The sequence below is a fragment of the Syngnathoides biaculeatus genome, chromosome 6 (genome assembly GCF_019802595.1).
Source record: "Syngnathoides biaculeatus isolate LvHL_M chromosome 6, ASM1980259v1, whole genome shotgun sequence".
Classification (NCBI taxonomy): Eukaryota; Metazoa; Chordata; class Actinopteri; order Syngnathiformes; family Syngnathidae; genus Syngnathoides; species Syngnathoides biaculeatus.
Genome location: NC_084645.1, coordinates 30549774 through 30570282, shown reverse-complemented (window position 1 = coordinate 30570282; position 20509 = coordinate 30549774). Strand labels below are relative to the sequence as shown.

The 20509-nt window shown below is 41.9% G+C and overlaps 1 long non-coding RNA gene across 5 annotated transcripts in view; it reads left to right on the top strand.

Moving 5' to 3' along the window:
- Nucleotides 1-20509, top strand: part of LOC133502431 (uncharacterized) — a 37951-nt gene that overhangs the window by 10623 nt on the left and 6819 nt on the right. The window contains exons 3-4 of one of the 5 annotated variants that reach the window (XR_009795482.1): nucleotides 3521-3665; nucleotides 15225-15295. This is a non-coding gene — a long non-coding RNA (uncharacterized LOC133502431). Of the gene's footprint in view, nucleotides 1-3520; nucleotides 3923-4047; nucleotides 5037-9718; nucleotides 10249-15224; nucleotides 15296-20509 lie in introns of those variants that run through there. The other 4 variants (XR_009795480.1, XR_009795479.1, XR_009795483.1 and 1 more) reach the window with 4 other exon arrangements.

The window sequence follows — 20509 nt, the reverse complement described above, 5'->3', positions numbered from 1 at the left end:
TTACATTTGCTTTTAAGGGAAATCAAAAAGACAGAAGAGGAGTTATTTTATTTTATTTTTGTGCGATTCTTCTCCATCGACCCACAGGGCATAGCCACACACAGACATTACGAGAAGGATAATAACATAATCAAGGACAAAATGTAATGGTAGTTGGGCGGGTGTGGGAGAAAGGAGGGGGGGGGGGGGCTATCTCTTTAAACTTGTGTCTCATCTAGTAGACAGGCCAGGGAGAGGTGCCAGCAGCTATTCAGCAGAGAGCAGAAAAGCAGGTCATTCGAGTCATGGCCGCTAAGAGCTGCTGTGCTATAGAGCGCCACTGACAGCCTTCCACAAGGCCATAGTCTCATCTGGGTGCACCACCCCCGAAATTTGGGGATGAGAATACGCCGTCGACAAAGATATTTGGCGTGACAAAAGAAGAAGGCTGTCCCAAAATATACAAACTTGAAGGACTGCAACAAAAATGTGCCAAAGGACTAAAATGGAGTTGCTTTTATTAAGTCGAATTAATATGAAGTGCATAACTAAAGCTGTCACAGAACCTTTATAAACAGTACATACAGAGTTGTACAGTCCAATTTTGACATTCATACCTCTTTATGATGGGGACTCCATCAGGCATAACACATTCATGTTGGTGAGTGACATTCGCTTTGGAGGCATACTTTTCATCCCTTCGGCCATTAGCTGAGCCGTTTATCCTCACAAGGGTCACGGGATTGCAGGAACCTATCCAAGCTACTATCGGCCAGGAGGTGGGATACACCCTGAACTGGTTGCCAGCCAATCGCAGGGCACATGGAGACAAACGCACTCACATTCACACCTACGGGGAGTATTGGGGCTTCAATTAATGCATGTTTTTGAGGAGGAAACCGGAGTGGCCAGAACATGCAAATTCCACACAGGTGGGGGCGGGATGTGAACCCCGATCCTTAGAACTGCGAGGGAGACGGTCTAACCAGTTACTACTCAGTTACTGTGCTGCCCCATAATTTAAGTCAAATTTGGGTAGTCATGCCCACAACAGTAAATGAAAATGTGTTTGGGTTTCAGGGCATTGGAAAGCCCTCAAAATTGCATTTGAGCTTCACAGCCCACAATTTTGGTCAATCTGACATTGTGGAGTTGAGTTTAAAGAGAGATGCTCATGTTTTATGACAAGTCATCACACGCCACAACGTTCTGCCCACACACATGGACAAAGACATTTTTTTTGTTGTTATTTAGCTATTTGCTGTCATCCGTTTAGAACGCATTGTTTGAATTTGGTCGCAATCGTACAAAATCTCAAGTCTGTCTTTGTAGGATGTGTAGAAATGAGTGATGCACCAAAATTAAAACTCATGGCCGTGAAGCAAAACCAAAAATTAGGAATTCAAGCCCCAAAACGTAAAAGTAAAATACTGAAGAAAAAAATAAATCACCCAGCCAATTATTAGTGGAATATGGTGTCTATGACTATGTCTGCCGACCTGCCAACCTATAGAAATTCACATCCGGAACAATTTGTTTGAATTTCCCTAGCTTTGAAATGTCAAAACGATTACCACAGTAGTATAGTAGTATACACTCTAGTATACATGGTTCAAATAAAATGGCAATCAGAAGAAATCTTTGGGAGGATTTTTTTTTTGTAAAGGTTCTCCGGCAATGGCCAAAATGGCGAGCTTTCCTATTCCTTACTTTTTGGGTTTTTTTTTTTTTTTTGGGGGGTCTTGACCAAGTTTCATGTCCCTCAGTGACACTGTCTTCAAGGGTTGAATTACCCCCAAATTCCAGGGCCAATATTAAAGTTGTTTTAATTGTAGCATTTGTATTATTCTTGATAAATTGTCATGATCTATGGTTGTCATTCCAAATGTGATTGTTGGGGGGGGGGGGTGGCACTTCAGCAAGTGGGTGTTCACCCCCCCCCCCCCCAACACACACACATGCTCCCACACTCACACAGCTGAGCGGCCACTCGTCACAGACAGACAGGAAATGGACAGCCACTTTGGGGAAATCCAATTGGCTTGTCGTCGGCTGTGAGAAAAGATTGAATCATGAAGACATTTGAGGTGATTTAATGGTATTAACATGCGCACACTGGAGCTCTGTGGCTTTAAAGCTACACGCGCTTTCTTGATGATTGAGTTGGCCGTAAAATCAGTCACTTCTCCAGAGTCTGTTTGACTGCCAGAAATGGATGGACATTATCAGGAGTCCTGAAAGTGATCCGTTTTTAGACAAACTGGTGATGGATTTCACTTTTAACAGCCACATTAACTTCACTGGATCTCAATTCTGTCTTTTTCTTACCTCCAATGTGTGTGGCTCAAGTTGTGTGTGGGAAATGAGGGGATGTCGAGGCCTTGGTTTTCCTCTCATCTTAGGCTGGTGGACTAACACGCTCCTCAGAGCCGATTAGAGCCAATTTGGAGAAGTCGGATTGCATGGCTTTCATTGTAAGATCCAGAGAAAGGACGGCAGCCAGTACAGTATGTAAAGTTTCTCTATAAATCTCATGTTATGTGAAAAAGTATAGCATATAAAGCTGTGATTTTCTCCACACTTTGGCCATGGACTTGATGCATTGCCCGTTGCTACTCATTACTACAAATACTCACTCATTAGTAGTATCCCACACTGAGTCTGCGCCATAACTGTATTTCATTTCCTGTAGTTTTTTTAGCCCAAAAAATGAAACTGGTAAATGCCAAGACGTGCAGATTTGTTAAAACCTGGTTTGTTTAATGACCACCATGGCTCAATATATGGATATACTGTATGCGTGCGTGTGTGTATGTGTGTGTGAATATATATATATATGTATATTTTCTTTTCCACTTATCCTCACGAGGGTTACGGGGAGTGCTGGAGCCTATCCCAGCTGTCAACGGGCAGGAGGCTGGGTACACCAATCGCAGGGCACAGGGAGACAAACAGCCACACTCACAATCACACCTAGGGGCAATTTAGAGTGTCCAATTAATGTTGCATGTTTTTGGGGTGTGGGAGGAAACTGGAGTGCCCGGAGAAAACCCACGCAGGCACGGGGAGAACATGCAAACTCCACACAGGCGGGGCCGGGCCGGGATTGAACCCGGGTCCTCAGAATTGTGAGGCCAACGCTTTACCAGCTGCCTCACTGTGCCGCCTTGTATTTATAAAATTACGTACTTATTTAAGAAAATGTATTTTCATTTACTAAAAAAAAAACATATATATGTAGCTCTCTCTCTCCCAATTTTGCTGTACCATTTTACAAATTCTACTAACTTAGTTCAAACTGAGGAAACTTTCAGTGTTAATATTGGCTATCTAGCATTTTGGAAAATAATTCAAGTCATCATGTACAGTGTATCTTAACATGTTGTGTGCGTTTGTGGGTGCTCAGGTTTCTCATTATTACTGTACTAAACTAAGATATAGCCACAATATAGTTGCAATATATTTTTAATTGACTTTTTATCGTGCAGTTTATCATGTATGGACTAGTTGTGAGCTTTCAGTGTAGTACCATGTTTTGCAGCAGCCTGCCGGGCAGCACTGAGCTCCACTGCAAGACAGGCAGCGTAATTAAAAGTGAGAGGAAGAGACAAAGAAGATCGCCAAGTACTTGAAGATTCACGCATGATCCTTGTTCTCATACAACAGAGCGAATATACTGCATGCCTGTGAGTATTGTTGCATTCTCTGTATGCGTTAATGCTCCATGGCGTGTTAAAGTAGTTGCTTGAAAGTTTGGAATTACTGCAACATCGTCAATGGCATTTGATATTTGTTAGCATTAAGCTAGCGGATGTTCTTGGGATGAGATGATGTGGTTTGGTTAGTGACATTTTAACAGCATGAAGCAATGCAAGCTTTGCTTCTTGATTGAATAAATGAGTATGTGTTTAAGTACTTAATAAAATAAATACGTTTAAGCCATTGGGAGCGGTAAACATAAATGAACAAAATATATGTGTTCTTGCTATATATGGAGGCTTTTCCCTTTGGAACTTATACACCGCCATCACGGGTTTACTGTATATTTCATCTGATACTCTACAAAAGAACTCCATCCCTTCAAGTCCATGTGTTGAAGACTTTGTCTTCTCCTTGTTGCTGATGAGCTGACCACATCCTCGGAATACTTCACAAGGCAAATAATTGAACTCTTCAACGCGTCCCCTTGATGGACCAAAATTGCTCCTCCAGCCACCACTTCTGCTTCCTGGCTTTGTTCTCCAAAAGCAACAACACCAACCAAGCGCCCGCAAATGAGGAGGCCTTTTGCGCAAAACACACCTCGTAGCAATGATAACACATAAGAGCGGCGACGTTTGCTCGCTTGCATTTACGTCCCCGGCCGGGCTGATTTGCACCCATTAGAGGCGGCCCTGGCGTGTTGTACAAATAGTAATAAAGAAGCCTTCAAAAGAGATATGTGATCTTAAAAGAGTTGTTTTATCCTGGCACGCCATGACTGATGCCACCATCACCAGTTAGCAGCAATCAAGGCGGTAAAAATGGCTGAGAGAGGAAGGAGAGGACGGATCTTTATTTTTTTGGTCAATAGGTGGCAGTGTGCACCCACAAAATGTGTCGTAAAGGACGCCTTGAGGGCTGTTCAGTGGATTTAATTAGACAGAACCAGATACTCACATGTTCATTTCTCTGCAGCCTTTCTGTTGAGGAGGGGGGTGGGGGGTGGAAAAAAAAATACACTTTACGCTCCAACGGCAACTGCACATACGCTCGGTGAAAAAGGCCAAGTGTTGAGACCCAGCTTCACACCTTCCGGAGGCAACCATTACTGCAGGTAGAGCTGTCAGAATAGGAGGATAACTGCTAAAATATGACAAAAAGTGTGTGTTGGTGTGGGGAATAAGTATTTAAAAAGTCAGTGTTGAAGACCAAAACTATGGAACTTAAAAGAAACAACAACAAAAAACTGGGCCAGCACTCCCCGCGATCCTTGTGAGGTTAAGCGGCTTGGAAAATGAACGGATGGCATGTGAACACCCACAATAAGTCACGTTTTCATCACGTTGCAACATTTAGAAAATTTTCCAAATCAAAAACTTTCATGTGAATTATACAAATAAATGGAAGTGGCGGAAACCAGCAATTTACTAGCTTCAAGGTTAGCTTTATTTTCAATAGTCTCCCATTAAAAGAAATAAATTAAGTCAACAAGCTTCGCTGTTTTACAAGTGTATGAAAGTAAGCATAATAAAACATTTAGCTAGTCCTCCTTTGACGACTTTCATAATGGTTTAAACCATTTATAATCAACAGAAAAGCACAAAGAAAATATGTAAACATTTTCAGTGGTCATGTAAGTATAAAAAAAATAATAAAACTTAAAAAAAAATCCCAGGCTGATGGTTGACAGTAAATTGGGAAAAACGTTTAACACATTCTAATTAAAATGTTGAACAACACACAATGATTTTTCACATCTTAAAAATTTGTCAATCAGCTGAGTATGGAGATTTAAAATTTTGGGGCGCTTTCTAGTTAGGTTCATCCTCTGCAAACACCGCACACAAAAAGATTCCGTTGCAGCACTGATCCAGAATCCTTTCTTTCAAGGAAGAAATCCTGCACGATTGCACGCGATCTCACAAAAACAAAAGAACAACATACATGACCAGATAAGTGGTACCAATGTTTCCCGAATGTTTCCGAAGGGACTGGATATGGGAGTGTTGTCGAATGGTGATTTAAAAAAAAAAAAAAAAAAAAAAATCCCCAAATACTGAATTGTATTCTGGGAAAACCCAGTTTTATACAAAAAATGACTTTGGGCAGGACTTTCTGGTTCCTCGGTCAGGGTACGTCTTGATTGGCCAGATTACTTTTCAGAGTCATGTCTGCTGTGTAGTAAGGTTTTTGGGTCGTAAATATCGAACACATTTGTGATTTAACATTGTTGACCCTGACCCCTTTTGAAGCAAGCATGGGGATAAATTCACTCTGAACACACTTCAGACTGAAGGTTGCTCTGAAAGATTAATTTTATAAGACATAAAACAATGGTGTTTTCATCCTTTATTGGCAAGGGGCAAAATTGGGACAAAAACTGCTTTATTATCTTTGTGTGTGTAAGAGGCCCAAGTGTTGAAAGTCGACCATTTTGGTTTGACGCAGCCATTTTGGGCGTATTCCAGGACTCGTATTTTTAGGAACTCCGACCAGGAAACTTGCCACAATACAAAGCAGGTGTCCTGGACACACGTTAGTTTGACATCACTGTTTTATAGTGTTCAAATTATATGTGAATCCAGGCTTGTGTAAAATTCAAATGAAAGACCATAGAAGGAGCCAAAAATGGGGGCGGGGGGGTCTAATTGAATCAGAGAGAAAAAGTGTCAGTGTCTGTGACATTGGGGGGGGACAAGGAGGAGCCAGAAGAACAATAGTCGGAGCAATAGTAGTAGAAAGAGCGGCTTGGCCCTACTACTAACCTTCACATGCATATTAAAAGCGTGGCCCCACCTCATGCAAATGAGAATTTGCCAGCGAAAAGCGGCGTTAATGAAGCCCGGCTATTGAACTCGTCGCGGTGAGATCGCCGCGCCATAAATAGTCCATTTGGCCGCCGGCCAGCCAGCAGAGAGACGTGGGTGAGAGGAAGAGGGCCTTTATTGTGTTATGACAGACAGACACGAGGCGCGCAAGATACGGGCTTTCCTTTCCACGTTAATTAAAGAAAGGATCAATTAACAGTGATGAAAAACCACGGCAGTGCGCTGCCTTGCTGATAGGCCAATCACGCCTTGAAATGCAGAGTAGTTGGCATGTTTTATCTCTCAGAACTTAATTGCAATTTTCCTGAGGGGATGACATGATCAAAATGTCTGGGCTGGAGTGAGCTCGGCAAAAGTTAGATTATTTATTTAATGGCTTTACTCCCCCGATTTCTGGACGCGGGCTTTTTCATGTTTATGTAGAAAGAACAATTTGACCGTACATGCTTGTAATTTCCTTGTTCGTAAAGTGTTGCCCCCCCCCCCACTGTATTGCGGTTTATCATTCTCACCTCCACTTTATCAAGTGTTTTTTTCCAATTGAGCATTTTTCATGAGCTATTGCTGTATACTGTGCTACATGGAGATATAAATTTTTATTAGTACTGTAAAACACTCGCAATGCAAATCATCTTTCTAAAGGAAATGAATGTTAATATCATACAATAAAAACACTTTTAATTTCTTTATTATCAAGAAAATAGTACTATAATATTGTAATTTTTCAACTATATAAAAATAATACAGTATAGTGTACAACAGTAGTTAGATAATAAAATGAAATGTAAAGAATTGAGTAAAATGTGTATTTCATGATTAATTCATTGTGGCTCCATCTGACGTGTGGGACTTGACCTCCGGGGGCAGTATTGTACACTTATACAGATGCAAACTAAGAAGAAATTCACAATACTCTAAATAAACTGCAGTAGTAGTAATTTTCTGCAGGAGAAAAACATCCCAGTGAATATTATGTTGTCTGTCAATGTCTTCTTTCACGTTTTGTGTTCAAATATCGGTTCCTTAAAGCCCCACTGACATCCCTATATATATTCTAAAATGGATATTGTAATGAAAAATACATATAACATTATTCACTTCAATGTCCATATGCAAAAATAAATATGAGCGGAGAGCGTGTCATCCGTGCGCAAAGTTGCGGAAGTCTCACTCGACATCCAAGTGATAGCCATATTGCCATCAGCAGATGTCACACCGGGACATTTGCCATTGAAAACATGTAGCGGCACCTGCCATTGGACACAGAAGCTCTTTACAAAGAAGAGAACACCTCACAATCGAGTGAAGTGACCGGGCCAATATTACCCCATCGTTTCAAACAATATTTAGATGATATGCGGATCCCTTCTAAATAATAACAGACTGCCCGACAGTATGTATGAGGCACCTAGGCGGGCATATCGACACATTTAGCCCCCCTGATTTACGTACGTGGATCTTTTGTTACATTCTGAGAGGATTATGTCCCCCCCCCCCAACTATTTAATTTTTTATTTTTTTATTTTCTTATTATTATTTAAGTAGCTCTATACAAACCAACCTGTCATTTAGAACCCACGAAGCTCTCGTCCTTTCCACCTGTGCAATCCATTTTTGACGATGAACCGGGTCTTTTTGAAATGTATGAAGAGTAAATCCTTCCTCCCGACTGTTCGAACAATATCCAGCAATACAACGAGCCGGCATTTTGGCTAGCATGAAGGAACAACGAGCTACTTTCCCAGAGGTAAAACTTGTGCTCACAACGTCACTTCATGCTTCTTCTTCAAAACATATCCCTCGAGAGGATTTTCATGGCGGGAGTTACAAAAAGCCATATACCTCAAAATCATGTTGTGTTGAAAAAACTGATGGGTCCATTCCAGCTGCCTTTTTTAAAATTCATTTATTAAAAACATACTAAAAATCATGCTTTTCATGTCAGTGGGGCTTTCAAGCCTTATAATAATGCCACATGCATGCTATTTGTTAGCCCGTTTCTAGCATTTCTAATTATATGTTAGCATTAAGCAAGTGGACTGAAAGGGTGGCATGATGGATGATTATTTAGCAAATCTGCTTCACAGTTCTGAGGACCTGGGTTCAAATATGGCCTCACCAGTGTGGAGTTTGCATCTTCTCCCCGTACGTGTGTGGGTTTTCTCCAGACACTCTGATTTCCTCCAAAATCCCAAAATATGCATTACCTTGAGACTCTAAATTGCCCAAAGAAGTGATTGTGAATGAAAAATTGTTTACATAGTACGTGGCCTGCGAATGGCTGGTGACCAGCTCCACAGAATGCGGGCCCTCGATTGGGGTAATGCATCTGGCAAAAAACAGGAAAAGGAGGCATCATGTGAGGGACTATCTGAAGCGAGGCATCCTTTACCTCGCTATTTGATGTCATCTGCCTTCAAATGTAACCTCCATGGGATGCAATGCAGCTACTGTGACCCATTTGGATTATTTGCAACAGAGAAAGGACTAGCATTGAAATAACAATCGAAGGTGAACATAAATTGTCTTTTAGGGCTAGCTGTAGCATCCAAAAACAACAAAACGATGTTGTACAATCCAGCACAGAGTGATCCTGTCTAATTCCCAGAACAAAAAGAATACAGTTCAAGTCTGTCTTTGAGCCACTTTGCAAATAAATGAAATACACAAGTGGTCTAGAAATAGCCTGGGCCAAAAGGCCAACAGGTGCCCACACACAGTACAATATACCGTAAACGAGTAAACTCTCATACGAATCCTGGCTGGCGGCGCGTGATATTCAGACAATTCGTATATTGTTATGCATTATGCATTGTGGAGTTCAATACAAAGACTTGGGTCAGTGATTTTCAGTCAATGTGCTGGGGCACATGAGTTTTCTGAGAGACGCCTTCGGGTGGGCCATAGGAAAATACAAAATTTTACGTAATGTATGCATCTTTGTTCATCTATTTATGCCTTTGAGGCAAAGTTGCAGAACAAATAAATGCTCTTCTATTTAATGGCAGAATGTTCATACAGTAATTTTTCCCACTTTTTGTGACATTTTTGTTTGTTGGTGTGCCATTAGATTTTTTTTTTTTTTAATTGTCAAATATGTGCCTTGTCTCCTTTACAACGCTTGTTCCCCGTCTGCCATTTTGTCTGGCGAATGCTTGTTCGTGTTTGTGTGTCACGACTATCTTTGCATTTTTTGCCCTCCTTTTTAGACATTATGGCCCCAAAGAAGAAAGCTGTATCTTTTAACAATGCTTCTGCAGGCATAACAAAATCCATTACCACGAAAACGAAGCTCAAGATCACAAAAGATTGGATAAAGGAGACACACCAACACCACCAACGCTTTAGTCGGTCCACTAAGGTGACAATTATTAAAGACAAAGCCCGTATTTTAGTGCATGTGAAGGGTTCCGTTCCTATGTAGGATACAATGATCACAAAACAAGGTTCTTTGATACTTGTCGAGATGGAGAGGATTGAGGACCAGGTTCCTTCGCAATCGCTTAGTGCAGCCTCCCTTTCTTCTCCATCCACCTCTCAGCAGTAATGCTAAGTACATTATTTTGTTTATTTCAATGTATTTGTTTTTTATACAAAGTATTTTGATGTAAATTCAGACTTGAATGTTAGAATCCGATTTAAGTTGAAATTTGAGTTAAGTCGCTACTGTAGTTCTAGTTAGATTCTCAGCAAAGTACACCATGCACAGATTAACCGCATAGACCAAATGCTCGTACAGGTTGACGGCCAGAAAATATTTGGGGCTGTAGCAGCATTGTACAACAAAATTAACAATAAAGAATACATTGAAAGAAGTGTCTTTATTTAAGCGTCAGTGTTTTTTTTTTTTTTCTTCGAGATACGGGCAATGCATTTGATGACAAAAAAATAGGGCAAGAAGGCAACTGTCGAAAGAACCTTTAAACTGTCTTTGACTGTTTATGTCCTATGCCTTCAAATGCAGCCTCCAAAGTCTCCTTCCACTCCTCTATTGGGACAGAGAAAATGTTCAGTTTCCTCTTGCAACAGAATCAAGTTCCACTGGTGGTCTTTGGGATCGCCACCACGTGGTTATTTTTAATAATTGATCCCATTATTAAAACTATATTAGCTCAGATTAAACACATACACACATTGTCATTACCCCAGGAACACGGCCAACCAAAAGCTAATTTCCTGTTAAGGAAAGACCGGCTCACCCCGACTGACCCTCGGATCTTCCCATTAGCACGGGACTGCATTTAAGGCAAAGCTCGTTGAGCCACCTCAGCTGGATTTTAGGAACGAGCTTCTGTTTTTCTTTTCTTTTTTTTTCCCTCCTTCCCACACAAGTTATGTCGATAGGGGGAATCTGTCAAGGAAGGTTGATATTTAAAACTTTGAGGCTAATTTCTCATTTTAGGACGATTGCCTTAGTTGTTGTTGTTTTTTCTCATAGGTCTTTGCAAAACAGTATAGGACTGGATTCTTGAAAAATAAGACTGTTCTTAAAAACAGGACTTTATTTCTTCAAAGGCCCCCTGAATCGGTTTCACACAAAAACATGAAATTGGGCGGACGTGTGCTATCATATCAGTTCACCCGAAAAAGTCACGCCAAAAGTCACTTGTAGCATCTCTTTGAAACGTTACAAAAGAAATAGCCCCCAATAGCAGTTTGACCAATGGACATGAAAAAGGTGTCTATCACGGCAGTTAAAAAAAAAAAATGTCTCAAGCACCCAGGCAGAACATTAATAGGAAATTGGCCATTTTGGTTTAAAGAAGCCATTTTGGGTTCTTTCCAGAGCTCGTACCTTCACTAAATCCCACTTGAGAGTTCATCGCGATCAACCCCAGTCAGAACAATGCATGTTGACGGATGGGCAAAGCAAAATTGCCAACTTTTTTTGCTCTTTTTCTCGCTACTTGCATCCTTAAAGGGAAATTCCGGCGGTTCGCATTAACATGTCTGATGAGCGAGCTCCGGTGGCGGGGCCGCTCGCGAGCTCCGGCGAGCTCACTCGTCAGACTCCGCATAATTCCGTCCGAAGAACCATCCGAATATTCAACATTTCCAGCCACAGATTCTGTATAGACGTATTCCTCAGTTTTCCCAATCAACCGACACCGCAATTTCTTCATCAGATGAGGATAAATCCGAGAAATCAGCGCTGACCACAATTGTTTCCCAACGTAAACGAGCCTTTTTTGCCGTGCCCGTTATGTCACATCCGTGCATGTAGGTCATGTGACTCGCCAAAATGGCGGCGCCCATGAAAATTCGTAATTGCCGATAAAAAAATCTTCTCAAAAAAACATTAAATGACAGAGGATTAACATCACATTGCCAAGGTGTACTGGACTGTTCATATGACGTGACCTATTGGATACATTGTTAATCCAAACCACCTGAATTTCCTTTTAATCAACTCATTTTTGGTGAAGTAAATAGTTGGGAAAATTTGGTAAAAATTCCAAACGGTACGCTAACAGCCTCATTTTGGGAAATGGATAACTCGCTAAAGATTTATTGGATTGTATAATTTTACACTTAAAGAGTGGGCACGCACTCCGGACACCCAGCTATATACTGTATATACAGTACAAGCAATTAACAAGGCAGTTTTACACATTATGTCCCCTTAAAGGATTTACCACGTAATACTTAAAAACATTCCACTTATTCTTTGAGGCTTAAGTCAATGTTTTGCTCAAGCGCCACACAAGTGTAAAAAACAATTTACAGTCACTTATGCGAAAATGGGGACAGAATGCAACAATAACTGTTTTGATTCGGACTGAGGCGAAGCACCTACATGCCGAAAGCACAACATTAGCATCCATCATTGCACCGGCGGCCGCGAACAGGGATTTCCTTTCAGTTTTTTGGGAGGAGGAATCAAATTAGTCAGCCCGACGTCCAATTTGTGGTGTAGTGCAGTCAAATGTGACCAGCGGCGGGGGGAAAAAAAACATGACATCACATCACGCTCAGAAAGGGATTGAGTGTACGGCTGATGAAGTGCGACGCAAAAGGTTGACAAACTGCAAATCCAATGCGAATAATACGTGCCCATTAAAAAGTCTCGTTAAAATAATTGTTGGTCAATAAGCGAAGGCGATGTGTGTGTGGAGCACACAGTTCCTCCTGGGCTAAATCATATCAGGTGGACTATTGACAGCGTCTCTTCAATAGCAGCGGCCCACTGAGGCCTGCCTATTTGCACATTGACTGATTGACTGTTCCTTAATAGACACATAATTGGTGACAAAGACCTTTCAATGAGTTGTCATGTGCCAGAGCTTTTGTGATAAATCATAGCCTGGCCCAATTTACGTTGGACTGTGTCCCAACGCCGGCCGGGATGAGGAACGCGTGGGCAAAACGGCTGACGTATAATCACAACGAATAGAAGACAAACAAGGTGCTTTTGTGTTGGACGGAATGCAGAGGATGCAATATGGAGCAGGTCCAACTTTGACCCGGTATAAGATTATTCATTGGCTGTATTATTGCCAGTGTTCCAGACTGGGAACATTGTTGATGGATAGTCATTTTCATGTGGCACTTTTGTTGCACCTTATTTGCCGGCACGGGCTTCATCGGGGAGTCTTGTAGCCGCTTGTCTGGATTGCAACACAGCAGCGTGCGGCGGGTTCCGTGAAAGCTTTGTCTTAACATTGACGCGGAAGTGCAATGTATGGCCAAAAAGGGATGGCGCTGAACTGAAATGCTGCACAATTAATTAAAAATGTCAAAAGTCTGACTTTTTTTTTGGGGGGGGGGATGAATTATAGATTTAACTGCCAGGAAAAGCTATCGATTGGTTACAGGATGGTTTGAACAATATTCTCACAAGCCATTATGTAATTAACCCTAAGTTTTAGTTTTCGCAGCATAGTTGGGGAGTTCGTTGTTTGTTTTCCGAGTTTGACCCCGTGAAGTTAGGGTTAGTGCACTTGCGACATGAATTTCAGTTTACAGCAGAGGACGAAAGTCTGGTGTTCTGAATAAAATGTACATTTTGATGTTGAATTCTTGAAACATATGTGGACATTTTAAAACAACAAAATATGGTGAGAATAATATGAAATACAAAGAGTTCAGGTGTAGAATCAGATGTATTTAAATGTTCTCCAGCATTCAGACAATTAATTCCCAATTACTCGAATTACAAGACCGTCTTTCCAACTCGCCCCCACCCCCCACCTTCCTTAGAAGAACCCACGTTAGATAGCGCCTCACTACGGGGATCCAATCACAGCCTTCGCAGCCACCGGCGGCAGATGTAAGCAATTTACTTGTGATTTCTTCATATCGGGTGCAAGGCGAGCTCCTGGTGACCCACGACCCCGGAGCCTGCAGGATTCTAACCCTATCAAATTAAAGCTCTCTGCTCACTTATTCCCCAGCGCTCCTTCGCCGCTAAGCAGCCATCTCGCTGCATAGCAACGCCGGCCGGGCGTGCCGGCTCATACGCCCGGCCTCATCAGCCGCTATTAGGGAAAATATACAGTCCTCTAATTGGATGAGATTCAGCTAAGGAAGTGCAGTTAAAGGTCACCTTCCAGCGTGTGGCTCCTGCTCTTCAGAATAATTTCTGTGTCCTCCTGTCTCTGGGAGCTGTTAAACAATAGGGCCCGAGTTACGAGTTCCCGCAACGGAGAGCTTTGGGCCGTGATGAGCGCTCGGCACTGCCAATCATGTCAACAACATGACGGGTGATGACGGACACCCCCTTTTGTGTCAACGCTTCCTCCTCGAAGGATCATGTGGCCGGCCTTCCCTTGGCGACACACGGCCTGACATTTTAATTCGTGCCCTTTACTATATAAAGAACAGCTGTGGAGAAAAAAATGGCTAATTTGAGCAAAAAAATTAATTGACACAAAGGTTTCGGCCCCGTGAACCAATCTCCTCTATTCACATTTTTTTCCCCGTCATTTTTTTCATTTTTATTTTTCAAGGCGTATCAGACTCCACTTTCTTCAAGTTTTTGTGCTCTTTTTCAAACACCGGAAAATGCAGCAAGATACCATCAAAGTCTTGTCTAAATAGGAATTAGTGTCAAGGAAGTAAATTGAAGTGGTATAGCTTGATTTAAGACAGGCTTTGTATGCTGGGTTGTTAGTAGATGTTACGTAGAGTCTTTAAACAACACGCATCTACACGTGGAACTTGAGCTTTTTTTTTTTTTTATAGTTCGGGAACATTTTAAAATGAGATTAAAATACTATAAACGGTCTTCGGATCATAGTTTTGAGGATACTTTATATTTATTCTATTCATATTTGGAAGTGTTAACATTGTGGGACAGGTCTGTTGCATTTTTTTATTTCAATATTTGCAGCAGTGCTTGATCGTGATTCCAACTGCTCCTTTAAAAATGTGCAAAAATTAAAAATGTGGTTAATTCCCAGAGCAGCAAAGTGCACTAGTGGTGATTAGTCTTTCCTGATACTTCTGAGGCTTGGGGTTTGAATATCTTTTAGTTTGCAACTTCCCCACATGCTTACGTAGGTTTTTACGGGTACTGTGGCTTCCTCCCACATTCCAAAAACATTGACTTGTGATCGGTCCAGGGTCCATACCACCTCTTGACCAAAGTCAGTTGGGATAGAATTCAGCCCAACTGTGAGATGAATGGTGACGCTGACTTTCTGTGCTGGTGTGTTTCGACTAACGTACAGATCTGAGTTGCAAAGGAAAAATCACTTTTTTTTTTTTTTTTAGGCTTCTTATTATCAAGCTTCTGCGCTAACATAAATTGACCTGCCATGCATTTTGCAGAAGGACGGTGAGAGGTTAGTGGCCCCCCGCCTCCCCCAACCCCCACACACTTTTAGGAGAGCTGCTTCAGTCTCTATTAGAACAACTTTATGTGGCGTTTGCGTTTCTCCAAGTACTCTGGCTTCCTCCCACATCCCAGAGATACGTATGTGAAGTCAATTGAAAATGTAAATTGCAATTTAATACGAGTGTGAATATTTGTGTCTATCGCCACTCTTCGATTGACTGGCGACCAGTGAAGGGTGCATTCCACCTCTCGCCCAAAGTCAGCTCCAGCTAAGCCGTGAACCTAACGAGACCCAGCTCAATGGATGTTTGAAATTTGGCGGAATGTGGATTAAAATGCTACTCTATTCAACGGTCAAAGTCACTGTCCACATTTCAGAGTAAACGTAGCAAACATTACTAACAGGATGTTGGGGCTCGACGCCGGTGACCTCCGCTGTGTTAAACGCGTATCAGTTCAGTTACAGCAGGCACAGTAACCCTCTCATGAGATCCAAGTTCAAGAGCTCTCAAGTCACAGGCCACTTCATAAATAAATGATTGTGCTCAGTGCTGCTTTGCGGCTGCGGCGGCATTCAGCTGCGCAATAATGACCCACTTTCACATAGTGCTTGGACAAAAGTCACGTTTATTGTTTTTCTCATCTCTGAATCTTGGAACTAGCGGCAGCGTTTACCAAACAATACAGCTCTCCTTTGGGAAAGAGTTTTTATTTTTTCCAACTCCTTTACTTCTCTATGAAAACTCATTTATTAGCCTCACAGGGTGTACTTTGAGAAAAGACTGATTCCCATACTGTTGTTAAATCCACCAAAGATACAGCCATCTCTCCATTTTCTATGATGCCGTTCCTCATTCGAATCACGGGTGTGCTTGAGCCTATCCCTACCGGTTTGACCAAGAGGTGAGGTACACCCTCGATAGGTCGCCAGTCAATCCAAGGGAACATAGAGACACTCAACCATCTATGCTCACATGTGCTTCTATGGATAATTAGGCTTTTTGAGTGAACCTATCCAGCATGGAATTGAATCTTCCCACCAAATACATGAATTAAGGCAAAAAAAAAACCCCAAGAAAACAGATTTTTAATTTGGAGCTGAAAAATGTAATAATTTCCGAAATGACATTTACAAGTTGACTTCCTGACCCGACCATGGTAACGAAAATGAAAAAAAAAAAGTGGAACGCTGCTGTTTTAGTATTTTGTTAGTCTCACACAGTGGTTTGCAAACTTTTTTTTGCAGATGAAATCCCCTCCCCTTTACCCCAGCACACACACACACACACACACACCACACACACACACACACACACACGCACACAGTGTTTCTAGTAATACACATCGGCTTAGCTTGCAGTAATCAATAATCACTGCAGTAGTGAATTTTACAGTTGAAAAATGTCACTGACGAGTTTACAACACACCAAGAATGAACACAAATCTAAACTTTCTTTTCTGCTAAAGTTGAATGTCTTTCATCATTTCATTTAATGTCATATAAATGGCTTTTGTGGGCTTGTGTGTTTGGTAGTAAAATTAGCTCCATCAGCAGGGTGTAATTTAATAATGAAAATGGTAGCCCCCCCACCCCCTAGTTTGAAAACACTGGTCTAATAGCATAATTGCCTTAACCATTTTCTAGAAATGAGAAGCCACAAAATATTGAACAAGTAGAGTCCAGTTGACTTGATTCAACTGAGACAGAATCTACACAGGTTGCCTCATTCCATGTTACATGTGCTGCTCTTATTCATAATGGAGGTGGATTTTAGCTAGACTGGCCTACCACCTGCAGACTAAAAGAAACATGGCCAGGCGGCAAGTGTTGAGATACTCAATTAAAGGCGACGAGGAAAACACGGCGTATCAATGATGCCCGCTAAGATACTGTATTCGTCCTTGCAGCCAAGCTGGGGCGGCGGCCGGGCCTGAGTGAGCGCTGCCGCGCATTGATCTGTGTCTGACAAAGCCGCCATCGTGGTGTGCATGGTGCCTGGCGGCTCTCATTCCACTCAGGCGAGTGCATTTCAGCAAGCTGTGGTGGAGCTAATGCGGGACACGCTGCGCCAGTCACGGCCTTTGGGATTTAGCCTAAGTGATGTGCGTGGTGATGCTGTGATGCACCCCCGTTCTCAGGCACACACACAGGCAGGTGGCCCTCAAATCTTTTGCGGTTTTTCTTTTTAAAGAATTCCTTCCAGTTTCCTGGAAAGAGAACATATGGAGTGCTGTTTCTAGTCTGGTAAATGTTTCTCAGAGTGCTGGATATATTATATCTATTTCCAAGCCGCCTATCTTCACAAGGGTCTCTGGACTGCTGGAGCCTAAAGCAGCTAACTTTGGCCCAAAGGCAGACTACATCCTGGTTGCCAGTGACAGACATTAGAGTGTATGACGGATTCAACACAAATGATGGACGTTGCATGGTGGTCATAGTGAATAAACATAAACTGTCCCAACTGGTTGCTGTCTCCATGTAAAATAGGCTGCGAAGGCCAGTGGCACAGCCAGAGTATGCAGTGGGGGTGTCAAAGTTTTGCTGATGTACCTCCAAAAGCAAACGTTAACTGTGTTGATCCAGATTTTGCCCCCTTGAAAATCAGTGGTGGTGTTAGTGGTGGGGGGGGTCACGTTCTTCCTTGGCGTATTGGCTACCCCGAACCGCCTGTTGGCCGCAGCTTGTTTGCTTTATTGTTCCTAATGATCTTCAGGAACAACTTTGTTGCCACTGAAATACTTTAGTCCAGTGATTCCACTATTAAAGATCGTAATGTGTGTTGTGAGAAATTATCACTTTTCTTGCAATTAGTCTGAAAAATATTATTTGTTGAACACACACACAAAAAATCCATCTATGACAACAATATATAGTTTGGTAAAACAAAGAAACTTCCGTGGCAAAGCACATACTGTAGTTCTTAGAGTATACGGTGATACTTTGTCTTTATTTGGTTCAATAGTCCATCTCAACTAAATTTACTCGTATAACAAATCAATTTTCACAATTGAAATGAATTTAAATGCTATTAATCTGTTCCACAAAAAACAAAGTACCAGTATGTATGCTTTTTGTCACATTTTTCTAGTATCAAACATGCGCCTTAGCTCAGTAAAGGTTGTGAATCATTGCTATAGTTCATTAATAATGACTATTTCATGTTATTATAGTCAATATTTGTATTTATTGTTTTGGATAATATTGTCAGCAGTTTCAAACAGGCTATGAAGTGCTGGTGTCCCATCTGAAGAATTCACCACTGTGATTTGCTGAGCAAACACTCCTGTCTGCCACGTTTGACAGATGCCGTTTGAGCTCTATTGGCTTAGACCTGGCCGCCTGTCACCTCTCACATCTCAATGAGTCTGGAGGTGACCTCCCAGCTCCACCCTTATTGGCCTTAACGCAATCAAATGCACGTTCAGCACTCGGGGGTGTCGACAGCAGCGGGCCGCTGAGGTGACCCCGTACGCAGGGGAAGGCCGATGGTGGTGACCTCCAGCACCTGAACCATGACCCTCATTTACAAGCGGGTCACCTCTGCAACAACTGCATTTACACAGGGTCAACCAAGAGCTTTGTCATCGCAAACAGCTTTCAAAATACAGAGAGATCCTTAATCATGTAGCATTTTCTAATAGCAGGAACACGATGCACATCAGCAACATTGGAAAGCAGGGTCACTGCGTCGATAAAAATATTATTCTCCCAACACCTTCTGGAAGGATGACATCTATTTGTAGTCTAGGGCTAGGCACACGGAGCCTGAGGTCAATTATCAATTCTAAATGTGGTTGTTGCTCCAAAGCAGGGTGTGCACACATTGATAGGACAAATTTGAGCATTTTCCCGCTCCCAGGTAACATGAATATGTGACTTCGGAACCCGTCATTGCTAGTGAATGAGGTAAAGTCACCAGTCTAGTGACTGGAAAAAAAGCGGTGTACAGACATACCAATAATGGAGTTGAATTTGAGGTTGTACCCCACCTCTTGTCCGAAGTCAACTCGGATAGCTCCACCTCCCCCACAAGTAGTTCCTCCTGATGGAAAGGCAGTATGGAAATAAAAATGACGAGAAGAGTTTGAAATCAGGCGAGCGACTGAAAAATGTGGGGTATGCACATACCAATAATAGTTGAATTTGCGCATTGGCCCCACTTCTGATCAAAATCCCTGAAGGCTTGTTTATCGGCTGTTGCTGAAAGATTAGGTATTATCCTGGAATGTAAGCTCTGATCAAAATGTTCCTTCCTGGTCTTAATAAAAAAAAGAAATGCTTAGCCAGAATGCTCAGGTTCGATCAGTTTGTTTTTTAAGAGGGGTTTTCTTCATGAAAATGCAATCTAGTCGTATTTTAGACTCTAAATTGTCCGTAAGTGAAAATATGAGTGTGTATGCTTGTTTATCAATAAATGCCATACGATTGGCTCGTGACCAGTCCAGGCGTACCTCACCTCTTGTCCAAAGTCTGCAGAGAGAGACTCCATCTCACCTGGAACCCTAAAAAGGATCAGTGCTATACGAAATGGATGGATGGATTTTTGGTGGGATGTAAGTTTGATGTGACACAGTTCTACGAGTGTACCACACTAATACCCAATTTAAATGAATGGCGTTCTAGCAGTGTTAACAAAACAGAGCATTGTGAATTTTAAAGGTCCTGTAATTTTTACAAACCAACTTTATGTTGTACTTGGTATTTAATATTCACTCTACGGTCCATCAGTAAATGTCAAATATGAATTGAAGTCATTCCGCGAAGTCGGAAATCGGGTCAATCGAATTTCTCGATCTTATTTACGTCTCTAGCGAAGATCTCTGCCTACCTCTCCGCTCCTGAGCCAAGGCTGTCAACAAGACAAACACGTGTGCTCTCACAAGTGGGTCTTCTACATGGAGGCAACCAATCATAGGAGAAGGGGCGGTTTTTGCAGAATAGGGACAAAACGGATACAAAACTGCGTTAAGCAAGTAGTTATCAGAGGGGCTTTTTACGGACACCCGTAAAAGAAAAACATGGTGTTTTTTGTGATGACACTATTATGTCTTTACTGAAGGTCTTGATAGCCAAATATGAGATCTTTAAAGAACATCGTTTTTTGTTCCTGTTTGATTGTGCAGGTGTATTGGATGGGCTATCTAGAGAGAGTGTATCTTACCGTCACCAATGCCCTTCAACCACACATACGTTGGCTGTGAACTAAAAGTCTCCTTTCTT